The sequence below is a fragment of the Oryx dammah genome, unplaced genomic scaffold, assembly GCF_014754425.2.
Source record: "Oryx dammah isolate SB20612 unplaced genomic scaffold, SCBI_Odam_1.1 HiC_scaffold_1, whole genome shotgun sequence".
Classification (NCBI taxonomy): domain Eukaryota; kingdom Metazoa; phylum Chordata; class Mammalia; order Artiodactyla; family Bovidae; genus Oryx; species Oryx dammah.
Genome location: NW_024070185.1, coordinates 105,790,686 through 105,807,629, shown reverse-complemented (window position 1 = coordinate 105,807,629; position 16,944 = coordinate 105,790,686).

The window sequence follows — 16,944 nt, the reverse complement described above, 5'->3', positions numbered from 1 at the left end:
TTTTTTTTTTTTTTTTTCTCAAACTTTTTTTTAACTGTTAAGCCTTCTATTTCTCTACTTTATATTTCTATAACTATTACTTTTCAAAAAAAAAAAAAAGACTCTACTTTTTTAAAGCAAACACCATATATAGTCTTCGCGTGGTTGTTGTTGGTATTTCATTTTTAATCTTGGGTTTTTTTTTTTTTTTTCTTCTTATATATATTTTTTTCCTTATTTTTTTTCCCTATTTCTTTTTCTTAATATTATTATTATTATTATTTTTTAATCTTTTCTCTTTTTTTCTTTCTTCCTTCTGCTTCGTCTCTTTAACATTGTATTTTTGAAAATCTAACCTCTACTTTACGTTTTTAATCTTTGCTTTTCGGTTTTTGTTGTCAATCTTGTACATTTCATAACCCAATCTTACCTGACAGCGAGATTACTGGCTTGACCACTCTCTCCTCCTTTTGGACTCCCCTTTTTCTCCACCAGGTGGCCTCTGTCTCTCCCCCCCCCCCCCATCTCTTCTATATCCAACTCTGTGATTCTCTGTGTGTTCTAGATGGTGGAGAGCACCTAAGGAACTGATTACTGGCTGGACCTGTCTCTCTCCTTTTCATTCCTCTCTCTTACCCTCCTGGCAACCTCTGTCTACTTCCTCTCTCTCCTCTCCCCTGTATAACTCCGTAAATACCACTGAGAGGTCCAGACTATGGAGCGCACATAAGGAAGTGACTATTGACTAGCTTGCTCTCTCCTCTTTTGATCTCACCGCATCTCATTCCAGTCACCTCTAACTACCCCCTCCCTCTTCTCTTCTCCATGTAACCCAGTGAACCTCTCTGGGTGCCCCTCAATGTGGAGAAACCTTTCATCTTTAGCCTAGATACTATATCATTGGTGCTGTATAGATGGAGAAGTCTAGAGACCACTGTAAAAATAAAACCGAAAACCAGAAGCAGGAGCCTTAAGTCCAAAGCTTGAGAACATCAGAGAACTCCTGAATTCAGGGAACATTAAGCAATAGGAGCTCATCAAATGCCTCCAAACCTACACTGAAACAAAGCTCCACCCAAGGGCCAACAAGTTCCAGAGCAAGACATATCACACAAATTCTCCAGCAACACAGGAACACACCCCTGAGCTTCAATATACAGGCAGTTCAAAGTTACTCCAAAACTTTAGACGTCTCATAACCCATTACTAGTCACTCCACTACACTCCAGAGAGAAGAAACCCAGCTCCACCCACCAGACCTCCAACACAAGCTTCCCTAACCAGGAAACCTGGACAAGCCACTGATACAACCCCACCCACAGTGAGGAAGCTCCACAATAAAGAGAACTCCACAAATTACCAGAATATAAAAAGGCCATTCCAAACGCAGCAATATAACCAAGATGAAGAGACAGAGGAATACCCAACAGGTAAAGGAGCAGGAGAAATGCCCACCAAACCAGACAAAAGAGGAAGAGATAGGGAATCTACCTGAGAAAGAATTCCGAATATTGATAGTGAAAATGATCCAAAATCTTGAAGTCAAAATGGAATCACAGATAAATACCCTAGAGACAAGGATTGAGAAGATGCAAGAAAGGTTCAATAAGGACCTAGAAGAAATAAAAAAGAGTCAATATACAATGAATAATGCAATAAATGAGATCAGAAACACTCTGGAGGCAACAAATAATAGAATAACGGAGGCAGAAGATAGGATTAGTGAAATAGAAGACAGAATGATAGAAATAAATGAATCAGAGAGGAAAAAAGAAAAACGAATTAAAAGAAATGAGGACAATCTCAGAGACCTCCAGGACAATATGAAACGCTCCAACATTCGAATTATAGGAGTCCCAGAAGAAGAAGACAAAAGGAAAGACCATGAGAAAATCCTTGAGGAGATAATAGTTGAAAACTTCCCTAAAATGGGGAAGGAAATAATCACCCAAGTCCAAGAAACCCAGAGAGTCCCAAATAGGATAAACCCAAGGCGAAACACCCCAAGACACATATTAATCAAATTAACAAAGATCAAGCACAAAGAACAACTATTAAAAGCAGCAAGGGAAAAACAACAAATAACACACAAGGGGATTCCCATAAGGATAACAGCTGATCTCTCAATAGAAACTCTTCAGGCCAGGAGGGAATGGCAAGACATACTTAAAGTGATGAAAGAAAATAACCTACAGCCCAGATTACTATACCCAGCAAGGATCTCATTCAAATACGAAGGAGAAATCAAAAGCTTTACAGACAAGCAAAAGCTGAGAGAATTCAGCACCACCAAACCAGCTCTCCAACAAATTCTAAAGGATATTCTCTAGACAGGAAACACAAAAAGGGAGTATAAACCCGAACCCAAAATAATAAAACAAATGGCAACGGGATCATACTTATCAATAATTACCTTAAACGTAAATGGATTGAATGCCCCAACCAAAAGGCAAAGACTGGCCGATTGGATACAAAAACAAGAACCCTCTATATGCTGCTTACAAGAGACCCACCTCAAAACAAGGGACACATACAGACTGAAAGTGAAGGGGTGGAAAAAGATATTCCATGCAAATAGAGACCAAAAGAAAGCAGGAGTGGCAATACTCATATCCGATAAAATAGACTTTAAAACAAAGGCTGTGAAAAGAGACAAAGAAGGCCACTACATAATGATCAAAGGATCAATCCAAGAAGAAGATATAACAATTATAAATATATATGCACCCAATATAGGAGCACCGCAATATGTAGGACAAATGCTAACAAGTATGAAAGGGGAAATTAACAACAACACAATAATAGTGGGAGACTTTAATACCCCACTCACACATATGGACAGATCAACCAAACAGAAAATTAACAAAGAAACGCAAACTTTAAATGATACATTAGACCAGTTAGACCTAATTGATATCTATAGGACATTTCACCCCAAAACAATGAATTTCACCTTTTTTTCAAGTGCTCATGGAACCTTCTCGAGGATAGATCACATCCTGGGCCATAAATATAACCTTGATAAATTCAAAAAAATCGAAATCATTCCAAGCATCTTTTCTGACCATAATGCACTAAGATTAGATCTCAATTACAGGAGGAAACCTATTAAAAATTCCAACATATGGAGGCTGAACAACACGCTTCTGAATAACCAACAAATCACAGAAGAAATCAAAAAAGAAATCAAAATATGCATAGAAATGAATGAAAATGAAAACACAACAACCCAAAACCTGTGGGACACTATAAAAGCAGTGCTAAGAGGAAAGTTCATAGCAATACAGGCATACCTCAAGAAACAAGAAAAAAGTCAAATAAATAACCTAACTCTACACCTAAAGCAACTAGAAAAGGAAGAATTAGAGAACCCCAGAGTTAGCAGAAGGAAAGAAATCTTAAAAATTAGGGCAGAAATAAATGCAAAAGAAACAAAAGAGACCATAGCAAAAATCAACAAAGCCAAAAGCTGGTTCTTTGAAAGGATAAATAAAATTGACAGACCATTAGCCAGACTCATCAAGAAGCAAAGAGAGAAAAATCAAATCAATAAAATTAGAAATGAAAATGGAGAGATCACAACAGACAACACAGAAATACAAAGGATCATAAGAGACTACTATCAGCAATTATATGCCAATAAAATGGACAACCTGGAAGAAATGGACAAATTCTTAGAAAAATACAATTTTCCAAAACTAAACCAGGAAGAAATAGACAAGCTTAACAGACCCATCACAAGCACGGAAATTGAAACTGTAATCAGAAATCTCCCAGCAAACAAAAGCCCAGGTCCAGACGGCTTCACAGCTGAATTCTACCAAAAATTTCGAGAAGAGTTAACACCTATCCTACTCAAACTCTTCCAGAAAATTGCAGAGGAAGGGAAACTTCCAAACTCATTCTATGAGGCCACCATCACCCTAATACCAAAACCTGACAAAGATACTACAAAAAAGGAAAACTACAGGCCAATATCACTGATGAACATAGATGCAAAAATCCTCAACAAAATTCTAGCAATCAGAATCCAACAACACATTAAAAAGATCGTACACCATGACCAAGTGGGCTTTATCCCAGGGATGCAAGGATTCTTCAACATCCGCAAATCAATCAATGTAATTCACCACATTAACAAATTGAAAAATAAAAACCATATGATTATCTCAATAGATGCAGAGAAGGCCTTTGACAAAATTCAACATCCATTTATGATAAAAACTCTCCAGAAAGCAGGAATAGAAGGAACATACCTCAATATAATAAAAGCTATATATGACAAACCCACAGCAAACATTATCCTCAATGGTGAAAAATTGAAAGCATTTCCCCTTAAGTCAGGAACAAGGCAAGGGTGCCCACTTTCACCACTACTATTCAACATAGTTCTGGAAGTTTTAGCCACAGCAATCAGAGCAGAAAAAGAAATAAAAGGAATCCAAATTGGAAAAGAAGAAGTAAAACTCTCACTGTTTGCAGATGACATGATCCTCTACATAGAAAACACTAAAGACTCTACCAGAAAATTACTAGAGCTAATTAATGAATATAGTAAAGTTGCAGGATATAAAATCAACACACAGAAATCCCTTGCATTCGTATACACTAATAATGAGAAAGTAGAAGAAGAAATTAAGGAAACAATTCCATTCACCATTGCAACAAAAAGAATAAAATACTTAGGAATATACCTACCTAAAGAAACTAAAGACCTATATACAGAAAACTTTAAAACACTGATGAAAGAAATCAAAGAGGACACTAATAGATGGAGAAATATACCATGCTCATGGATTGGAAGAATCAATATAGTGAAAATGAGTATATTACCCAAAGCAATTTACAAATTCAATGCAATCCCTATCAAGATACCGGCGATATTTTTCACAGAACTAGAACAAATAATTTCAAGATTTGTATGGAAATACAAAAAACCACGAATAGCCAAAGCAATCTTGAGAAAGAAGGATGGAACTGGAGGAATCAATTTGCCTGACTTCAGGCTCTACTACAAAGCCACAGTCATCAAGACAGTATGGTATTGGCACAAAGACAGACATATAGATCAATGGAACAAAATAGAAAGCCCAGAGATAAATCCACATACATATGGACACCTTATCTTTGACAAAGGAGGCAAGAATATACAATGGAGTAAAGACAATCTCTTTAACAAGTGGTGCTGGGAAAACTGGTCAACCACTTGTAAAAGAATGAAGCTAGATCACTTTCTAACACCGCACACAAAGATAAACTCAAAATGGATTAAAGATCTAAATGTAAGACCAGAAACTATAAAACTCCTAGAGGAGAACATAGGCAAAACACTCTCTGACATAAACCACAGCAGGATCCTCTACGATCCACCTCCCAGAATTCTGGAAATAAAAGCAAAAATAAACAAATGGGATCTAATTAAAATTAAAAGCTTCTGCACAACAAAGGAAAACATGAGCAAACTGAAAAGACAGCCTTCCGAATGGGAGAAAATAATAGCAAATGAAGCAACTGACAAACAACTAATCTCAAAAATATACAAGCAACTCCTGCAGCTCAATTCCAGAAAAATAAACGACCCAATAAAAAAATGGGCCAAAGAACTAAATAGACATTTCTCCAAAGAAGACATACGGATGGCTAACAAACACATGAAAAGATGCTCAACATCACTCATTATTAGAGAAATGCAAATCAAAACCACAATGAGGTACCACTTCACACCAGCCAGAATGTCTGCGATCCAAAAATCTGCAAGCAATAAATGCTGGAGAGGGTGCGGAGAGAAGGGAACCCTCCTACACTGTTGGTGGGAATGCAAACTAGTACAGCCACTATGGAGAACAGTGTGGAGATTCCTTAAAAAATTGCAAATAGAACTGCCTTATGACCCAGCAATCCCACTGTTGGGCATACACACAGAGGAAACCAGAATTGAAAGAAACACATGTACCCCAATGTTCATCGCAGCACTGTTTATAATAGCCAGGACATGGAAACAACCTGGATGTCCATCAGTAGATGAATGGATAAGAAAGCTGTGGTACATATACACAATGGAGTATTACTCAGCCATTAAAAAGAATACATTTGAATCAGTTCTGATGAGATGGATGAAACTGGAGCCAATTATACAGAGTGAAGTGAGCCAGAAAGAAAAACACCAATACAGTATACTAACACATATATATGGAATTTAGGAAGATGGCAATGATGACCCTGTATGCAGGACAGCAAAAAAGACACAGATGTGTATAGCGGACTTCTGGACTCAGAGGGAGAGGGAGAGGGTGTGATGATTTGAGAGAATGGCATTGAAACATGTATAATAACATGTAAGAATCGAAATGCCAGTCTATGTCTGATGCAGGATATGACACGCTTGGGGCTGACGCGCAGGGATGACCCAGAGAGATGTTGTGGGGAGGGGGGTGGGGGTGGGGTTCATGTTTGGGAACGCATGTACACCTGTGGTGGATTCATGTCAATCTATGCCAAAACCAATACAGAATTGTAAAGTAAAAATTAAAAATAAATAAATAAATTAAAAAAAAAAAAATAGAATTGCTTATCTTTTTATACAGAACACATGTTCTTTTTCTAAAAATAGAGCTTATACAAATGAAATTTAAAATTTATCAACTAAATTGACAAAATTTGTGTCCTCCAGGTCTTAAGGATGATTAAGAACTATATATTAATAATATAAGACAAATATAGAAGATCAATGATTGAAAATAAATGAAAAATTAACACCTAACTAATAGTTAAAAGAGGAAATGTGGGGTACAATGGGTGAAGTTTGTTAAATATAATGTGAAAAGTTCTTTAAAGTGCTTCTTATATGTTTACAGTCTTACTAAAAACAGATCAAACATGCAAAAGTGGCTTCCCAGGTGGCTCAGTGGTAAAGAATCCACCTGCCTGTGCACGAGACGCAAGTTTGACCCCGTGTTGAAAGATCCACCAGAAAAGGAAATGGCACCCACTCCAGGATTTTTGCCTGGAAAATCCCATGGACAGAGGAGCCTGGCAAACTACAGTCTATGGGATCGCAGAGAGTCAGACACAACTGAGCGACCGAGGACACATGTATGCATGCACAAAGCAAAATTTGTTTTTCACCTCAAATACATAAAGTGGAATATCCCATAATATTTCAGAAATGAGAGATTTTTATTAAAGATAATACAGAGAGAAAGTCTTTCACTGAATATCTATGACAAGGACCCAGAAAGCCAAAACATTTTATCTAAATGAATGAGAACTCTTCAAAGATTGTTTTTCTCAGGTAATCCTGCAAGTGTCCATTCAGCAGTCTACATCTGTTATTTCAAACTTTGGGCTATTTTTGATGTTTAAGAAAATCATAGACATATTGGGAATCAACTAAATTTTTTGAAAAGTTGACATTGGAAGAAATACACAGTTCAAATTCTGGTTGACACTTCCCTTTTTTTGGCCAAAGTCTGACACTTGGCTGGTATTGTATTACATTGACTTTTTTTTAACTCTCTTTTTATCTTCTGCAAAAGAGGGACAAGGGGCACAAGAATCTATGTATTTTATTGCACCACGTGCTTTAATTGTTATTTTCTGATCTCAAAAGTACTGCATCAAAAATGGTCTGAGGGACATGAGGTGAAAAATGCAGACAATAAATGTATTTATCTCTGTTTTCTCTTTAAACTTTATAATAAAGGAATTTTTTAAAGTGATAAACCCAAAACAGCAGCTCTTTCATAGCCGTAATGCTGCATGAGTAGTATTTAAGATAATACCTTTTTAAGGGAGAGAAGGGCGAAATCTAAGTGCTTGTAAAGGGTGGTGGCAATAGGACACAAGGGAAGTGGACTGACGCTTCAGAACTGGGAAAAGACTCAGAAATTAGAAAAGTCCAGTTTTTTGGAAGGTGATAGTAAAGTCTGGGCTCAAATGAGAAGGATGGAATGAAAATATAAACACAAAACAGCTAGATCCCAAATTCTTCCTTTTAGCATATATAGCTATAAAACTACCCCCAAACCTCCACCTTTGTAGATGGAAAGTAGGTTTACTGGTTCAAATGGTCTAGGGAAGCACAGGACTCTGTGATACCTGTCACAGCAGAGAACTAAGGTGAAACAAACTGGATTGACTGCAAATCTATGTAGATACCATGAGACCCCACAGCATCTTCCTTCAACACAGCTGATGATGACTAGTAGGCAGACACAGTCCCCGAATTGGAGACTGGAGAGTCCCTATGAAGGAATATGATCCAACTTCACACACACACACACACACACACACACACACACACACACATCTTTTAAAGAAAAATAATTTCAATTCCTCGAAAGCATGAAAAATATATTGGTTAGAAAGTGAAAATTTGTTACAAATGAGATGCTATTCAAATATGCTTGAGATATACTGATTTTTTTCTTTTTTCTTTTTTGTCAAACAAACCATTATAATAGCTATCTGTGGAAAACACTGAGTTTTAGAACTCAGGGCTTCAAGCAAGAAGAGTGAAAGCACCTTGAGATTCAGTCTGAGCAGAATCCTGACCCCTGAAGATAGGTGCACGCACATCTCTCTGTGCGTTGCGGGTTAAAGAGAGAGGCACCAGAGAGGCGGAAGGAAACTGAGATGTCCTAAGGGTCTCATGAAATTCTAAATGACAAAAACCTTTTCCTTCTCTTCACCTACTTTCCGTTAAGACATAGACGCAATTCATCTACAAGGTAAGCCATTAGTTCCATCAATATAAGGGATGGAGAAAAGAAAAGTTCCTTTAGCTCTTCACTTTCTGGAATGCTTTAGGCTCCTCAAATGAGCTACAAGCTCACTCACTTCTACCCATGCATTCAAAAAATTTCTCTTCCCTCTACCTGGTAAGCTCTTCCTCCCCTTCCTTACCCCGTCCCACTTTTCTGCTTCACTTGCTCACCTCTCTAGGTATCATGTTTAATATTAGAGGATATCTGCTCCTCTAAGTAGATCTTTTGCCATAAGGAAAAGCACCCTTTCCATTAAGTCTTTTCAAAAGCATTCCATGTTATTTTTACTTTACTCTGTGTGGATCACAATAAACTGTGGAAAATTCTGAAAGAGATGGGAATACCAGACCACCTGACCTGCCTCTTGAGAAATCTGTATGCAGGTCAGGAAGCAACAGTTAGAACTGGACATGGAACAACAGACTGCTTCCAAATAGGGAGAGGAGTACGTCAAGGCTGTATATTGTCACCCTACTTATTTAACTTCTATGCAGAGTACATCATGAGAAACACTGGACTGAAAGAAACACAAGCTGGAATCAAGATTGCTGGGAGAAATATCAATAACCTCAGATATGCAGATGACACCACCCTTATGGCAGAAAGTGAAGAGGAACTAAAAAGCCTCTTGATGAAAGTGAAAGAGGAAAGTGAAAAAGTTGGCCTAAAGCTCATCATTCAGAAAACGAAGATCATGGCATCCGGTCCCATCACTTCATGGGAAACAGATGGGGAAACAGTGGAAACAGTGTCAGACTTTTTTTTTGGGGGGGGGGGCCTCCAGAATCACTGCAGATGATGACTGCAGCCATGAAATTAAAAGACACTTACTCCTTGGAAGAAAAGTTATGACCAACCTAGATAGCATATTCAAAAGCAGAGACATTACTTTGCCGACTAAGGTCTGTCTAGTTTTTCCTGTGGTCATGTATGGATGTGAGAGTTGGACTGTGAAGAAGGCTGAGCACCGAATAATTGATGCTTTTGAACTGTGATGTTGGAGAAGACTCTTGAGAGTCCCTTGGACTGCAAGGAGATCCAACCAGTCCATTCTAAAGGAGATCAACCCGGGGATTTCTTTGGAAGGAATGATGCTAAAGCTGAGACTCCAGTACTTTGGCCACCTCATGCGAAGAGTTGACTCATTGGAAAAGACTCTGATGCTGGGAGGGATTGGGGGCAGGAGGAGAAGGGGACGACAGAGGATGAGATGGCTGGATGGTATCACTGACTCGATGGATGTGAGTCTGAGTGAACTCCGGGAGCTGGTGATGGACAGGGAGGCCTGGCGTGCCGCGATTCGTGGGGTTGCAAAGAGTCGGACACGACTGAGCGACTGAACTGAACTGAACTGAACTGTGCATTACATTGTTTTCTTCACAGACATACAGCAAAAGATGCATTTAGAATAGGGCAAACAACAGTGTGCTCTCTGTACAAAGATATGCATGCCGTGCTGTGCTTAGTCACTCAGTTGTGTCCAGTTCTTTGCAATCCCATGGATCATAGCCTGCCAGACTCCGCTGTCCATGGAGATTCTCCAGGCAAGAATAATAGAGTGGGTTGCCATGACCTCCTTCAGGGGGTCTTCCCAACCCAGGGATCTAAATCAGGTCTCTCGCATTGCAGGCAGATCCTTTACCATCTGAGCCACCAGGGCAGCCTAAGTATACTGAAGTAGGTAGCCTACCCCTTTTCCAGGGGACCTTCTCAACCCAGGAGTCAAACCAGGGTCTCCTGCATTGCCGGCAGATTCTTTACTACCTGAACTACCAGGGAAGCCCACAAAATATAGATTGGTTATCAACTACTAAATTTTCATTCATCTATTCCTTCATTCAGTCCATCAATATACTATTTATTGATCACCCATTCTGTACCCCCAAACATCTTAGAAAATCCTAGGAGGCAGCAGTGAGCAAGGCAAGCAGCATCCCTCCCTCCAGGGGATTATTACATGTTACTATATTATTTCATTGGTGCAAAGTTTTCTTTATATTGAATCAACTCCGTACTTGTTACTGAGTGGATTTCTGTAAGATGAACTGAAACTTGAAATGCACCTGAAGAAGACTAGCTAGGAAATCCTTCCAGAGCATCTTCCTCTCCATTTTGCTGGGGGCTTGGGAGAAGTTCTGCCTGCATCACTGCTGATTAATCCACGTCTCAGCTTTCAACTGCTTCATATTGAGCTCACTGTAACTTTAAATATTGATAACCAAGCTCATATATCACAGAGCTGAGAGAATGACAGTTTCAGTGCATAATGGCTAAAGCTTTCTCCAATAATCAGATATTCAATAATTCATGAAAATATATCCCCCCAAATCAAATTGGAAGCTATTTTGTGTAATATATTATTTAAAATTCAATATTATAATGCACACAACTTCTCCTCAGCCAGAAGAGGACCATTTCAAAATGTGATTATGTGTGGGCTCTATTTAAAAGTGACAATTCTGCTTTTCATTTGTTTAACAGCTTAAGCGGAAGAACTCAGCTGGAACTAAGTCATCTGACAACAGAACCTGGGTGGCCACAAGCAACTTTGAGAAAGTGACGTTAGGACCTCAAAAATGCACACACAAGTGAATTGGAGAGCCGTGTATTTGGGGAAAAAATATTTGTTCATGTCCTACCTCAACTCACTCCCAAATAGTTCCCTCCAAATAGACTATACTTTTTCATCATTGTAAGATACATTGTGAAGTCTGAAAGTCAAGATAGCTGCACCTCACTCCAGTGTTGTAAGCAGTGTCTTCACTTTCAAAGACATTGACTATGTTTTCCACAAGGAAATCGGTGGTAAATGCCCCGTAAGCACATAGTCAGATACTGGTTTCATGCTGTTTCCTTCTTGAAAGCCCCTTTTCCATTTCTCCTCTGCCTATCTGAAATCTTCTTTCAGGAAACAGATCACACTGAAGCCTTTCCTGACCTTTCAAACCAGATGTGGGTCATCCATTCTCAGAACACCTGTGTGTTATTCCACTGAGTGCTGTGCGTGTGTGTGCTAAGTCGCTTCGGCCGTGTCCAGCTCTTTGTGACCCTGTGGACTGTAGCCCGCCAGTCTCCTCTGTCCATGGGATTCTTCAGGCAAGAACACTGGAGTGGGTATCGTGCTCTCCTCCAGGGGATCTTCCTGATCCAGGGATTGAACCCACATCTTATGTCTCCTGCATTGGCAGGTGGGTTCTTTACCACTAGCACCACGCGAGAAGCCCCATATTACTCCACTAACTGCCAGTTATTCAGTTGCAGGCGTTCAGAACAGGTCCTCCCAAGATGTGCTACTTTGGTATGTGGTTTCTTTTAAGCGAAAGACAAAGGAGACCCTGTGGGCTCACGAGAAACTGCTGTCCCTCCCTTGACTACTTAGAAGAATTTAAATCGGAGGGCAAACACGTAATGACCCCACATCTGATCTCCTTATCCTGTGAATGGCCTTCCCGTGCTTGGAAGCCCAGGCCCCCGTCACAGGCCTGAGCTGAGGAAGGCAGATATGCCCAATTTTATCTTCCCGTCTTGGAACCTGTCACGTATGTGGTGTTCCCACGCAAATGAAATAAATGTGACTTGATTTTCTCCTGTTAACCTGTCTCATATCAATTTAATTCTTAGTCTAGCCCCAGGAACTTAGAAGGGTAGAGGAGAATTTTCTTCTCCAACAAGCCCCTGAACTTAGGTCAAGACTCTGTCAAATGTCATGAACATGCTCGGTTTTCCTTAGACAATAGGTCAGCACTGCTACCCCACTGTGAGAGCTGATGAAATGGAGTGTCAGCACAGCTCACTGAGTTCTTCAAGGATACAAATGAGGAAGTACTAGGGGCAGGAGTTTATCTGTCTGGTTTCGCATTTCCCTGGTCATCAGGGAGATCAATAAGCCCCCGAATATTCAATTGCATAAATCTAGTGTTATCTTCTAACTTTGCAGGCAACATAGTTGGAAGAGATCAGCGTCACTACTCAAGTGAAAAAAGAGTGCCTGTAGAAGAGTAAAGCATAGTGTTTTAGAACAAGCATTCAATGACTGAGGGCCCTGCCAATATGTACACTCTGACCATTTGCAATAGGATGATCTTGAACAAAGTTATTGACTTTTCTGGTTCTCAGTATGTTCATTTACAGTAACTTCATTATAGTCTGTAATAGGAAAACTTCTATAAAGTAGTATAGAATTGTATGGTAAAATGTAGGCTCTGCAGCAAGAAGACCTAGGTCTAGACGTCAACTGACCTGCAGAACCCTAGGCAAGTTATTTACTGTCTCTACGCCTCCAGTTCCTCACATGGAAAATTTTTATGATAGTACCTCCCTAAAGGGCCTAAGAGTTATACACGGTTTCCTAAATGTAATTCCTGCAAAACAATGTCTACTTTATTAAAAATTCTGAATAGATGCTGGGTCTCATTGTTAAGTATGTGCAATTGGTAGAGCATCCCACACATACCAGATACCCAGATAATGTTTCTTTCCTTCATTCTCACCACCTTGAAAAACTGACTTAACTGTGTGGGAACTCAGCTGTCCCCATTTATTAAATTAGAATAATAAACCTGACCTTTCTCCAAATAAGCAGAGCTATTTTGATAAGATTTTAATAAGCTATTTTAATAAGATTTTCAACTGTAAGCTCCCAATATCATGCATGTGATCCAGAATGTGTAGACTGTAAAAAGTAAGCACCATCCTCATTAGAAGAATGTTTGAGTCTGAGAGACAGATGCAAAGCTATACAGTAAATCAGAGAAGAAATTAAAAATCTCTTGGATCAGGTGATTAAAAAAGAATCTACAGGAATCTCAGATTTGAACTGGATTCTAAAACTAGGAATGGTGGAAAGGATAAAAAAAATCATGAAAAATGAGTTACTTCACAAAGATATCTGCTATAATTTCAACAAATACTGACCAGTTTGATTATATGTTGCTGTATTTTCTGGCGTTAGGCAGAGTAACTTAATACATAGATACACCATCATCATATCTTCCTCTATTGGTTATATATTACGATTTAAGTCTTATGCCTTTATTATTCTTAATTATTTGATATACTTAGTATTAAGTATAATCTTCTCCATCCAGAGATTAGAAACATGAGATTAAGCAAAGTCAGGTCACTGGATCAGAGCTCCCTCTCCGGGGTGGAACTCAGATGTGAACCCAGCTCACCATCATACCTCATGGCTGCCCTCCTTATGTTTTGGACTATATCATTTTAAATGCTTATGAGCTTAATGGATTAAAAATATTATTAAACATGCCTGTCTCCATAAGTCTCCATTAGCATAATGAAAATATGCAAATTATTAATTTTAAACCATCTAAACAACAGCAGCAACATTTTTTCTCCTGCCAGGGAATATTGGCTTAATGAGATTGCACTGGCCCAGTGCTACAGATGCTTAAGCCAAGAAATGAGAAAGAATGAAAAGAAGCATACAAAATAAAAACAGATGTGGCTGACCCACTCTGGAAATTTATAAGGGTGTAGACAACAATATCCAAAGGAAACCAAACTATCTCAGTGCTAATGTAGGTGCTGTTTTCAGGCATCCATTCACATTCATACGGGGTTCTTTAAAATTCACAGAGGGCTTCCAAGATAGTGCTGCTGCTGCTGCTGCTGCTGCTAAGTCGCTTCAGTCTTGTCCGACTCCGTGCGACCCCATAGACGGCAGCCCACCAGGCTCCCCCGTCCCTGGGATTCTCCAGGCGAGAACACTGGAGTGGGTTTAGTAAAGAATCTGCCTTCCAATTCAGGAGACATAAGAAACACCGGTTCAGTCACAGGGTCAGGAAAATCCCCTGGAGGAGGGCATGGCAACCAACTCCAGTATTCTCTCCTGGAAGATCTCATGGGACAGAAGAGCCTGGCAGACTACAGGCCATAATGTTGCAAAGAGTCAGATGTGACTGAGGGGACTTAGCGCATATGCACAGGTCACGGAATGATTCTTTCCCAATAGTCTGGCACAAAGCATAAAATTCTAAGTAATATATTTCCTCCCTTCTTTCACTCCTTCATCCCCCCTTTCTTCCTCCAACCTGCACCCAATACTATATTAAGTCTCTGAATAATACAGTGATTGACAAGAAAGACATGAATGGTGTCTGCATTGAACGTATTAGTCTACTAGGGAAGATGGGCAGTTAAGTAAATTACAGTACATGGGATACGACATGTTGCTCATAAATAACATAAATGTTGTTTAAAAGTAAGTTGATACTTGAAGGGATAAATAGGAGATAGCCAGATAAAGTAAATACACTGTGTGTGTATATGATCTGGATGTGAGTGAGATGTGGGAGTGTATGGATATGTGCTCCAGGCAGAGGAAGCAACATGTGAAGACGTCACAGCGAAAGAGGAAATTGAAGAGAAAGTCCCAAGGTAAGTTTCAGAACGTGCAGTGTGGTCGAACACAGTATGCTTAGGGTGGGCCAGGCGGGCTCAAGGCTAAAGCTAAGGCTGAAGGGGCAAGCAGGGTGCTGAGCAGCCCAAAGAAAGTAGACTCTACCTCATTCAGAGGCTGGAAAAGGCTGGAGAAAGACGGATGGGACCACATTTGTTAGGAAGACTGTCCATGTGGTTACACATGGAACAGGTCAGAAGATCTATTGCAGAGCAAGATTGGATTAGATGGAAAGTGTCTGGTAAGATATGAGGGGTATATGATATGAGTTCAAAGATGCCTCCCTGAGAGGATTTGCTGTTGTCGTTCAATTGCCAAGTTGTGTCCAACTCTGTGACCCCATGGACTGCAGCTCGTCAGCCTTCCCTGTCCTTCACCATGCCCTGGAGTTTGTCCAAACGCATGTCCATTGAGTCAGTGATGCCATCCAACCATCTTATCCTCTGTCATCCCCTTCTCCTCCTGCCCTCAATCTATCCCAGCATCAGGGTCTTTTCCAATGAGTCAGCTCTCCACACCAGGTGGCCAAAGTATGGGAGCTTCAGCTTCAGCATCAGTCCTTTCAAAGAATAATTAGGGTTGATTTCCTTTAGGATTCACTGATTTGATCTCCTGCTGTCCAAGGGACTCTCTCAAGAGGCTTCTGCAGCACTGTAATTCAAAAGTATCAGTTCTTTAGTGTTCAGCCTTCTTTATGGTCCAACGCTCACATCCATACGTGATTACTGGAAAAACCATAGCTTTGAGAATATGGGCCTTAGTCACCGAAACGATGTCTCTGCTTTCTAATATGCTATTACGTTTGTCATCACTTTTCCTCCAATGAGCAAGTGTCTTTAATTTCATGGCTGCGGTCACCATCTGCAGTGATTCTGGAGCCCAAGAAAATAAAGTCTGTAACTGAGAGGATCTGGAAATTTTAACTTGGAAAAGTTGAAATCTCAACAGACATCAAAGTTCAATATCTGTGATACTATCTCTGGCTGAGAGACGAGGATATTTCTGCTGGACTTAAGCACAATCAGGATCACTGGGTAAAAGTCAAGAAAAATCTTACTCTGTAAATATATAGCTGATTCACATACAGCGGAAACTAATACAACATTGTAAAGCACAACACTCCAATAAAAATTAATTTCAAAAAAGGAAAGCTTATTTTCACAAGACTCTTTCTGTTGAGCAAACCAATGGGTTCTTTCAGGTCCTTATCTGGGTCCTCTAGGGGCAGTTCTGCCTCTTAGCCTTGACTTTCTAATTATCTTCCTTTGGCCCATATATCTATCCCTTAACCAATACCACACTTTCTTAATTAATATAGCTAATGTTTAAGTATCAAAACCACATAAATCTAAAAATCATGTACTGAAAGTCTACCAGTTATTAAAAAATAACTATACTACATCTATTGCTTATCTATACAAGAGTAGATTCAATCTGTCAATTTCTACACAAAATATGGGTGCAGTTTACATTAAGTTTATACTGACTGTAATTGAAATACTAATTTCAAAAAGATCTTAAAGATTTTTTTTCACTTTTTTCAACTCATGAGCATACTTTGTTTCTCCATTAGCTCAGACTTTTATAATTTTTGTTAATTTATTATTGTCTTGCCTTGTTTATAATCTTGGAGTTATGCTAGTCATGATTCAACTAGAGAAAGAAAGCTTGTTCGAAATAATACAATAAGATATTCACTGCAAGCAGTTAGCTTACACAATTGTGGGACTCATTTGGAAAGTCAAAAGTCTTTAGGGAGGCCATTAGGAAGGTCAAAGTTAT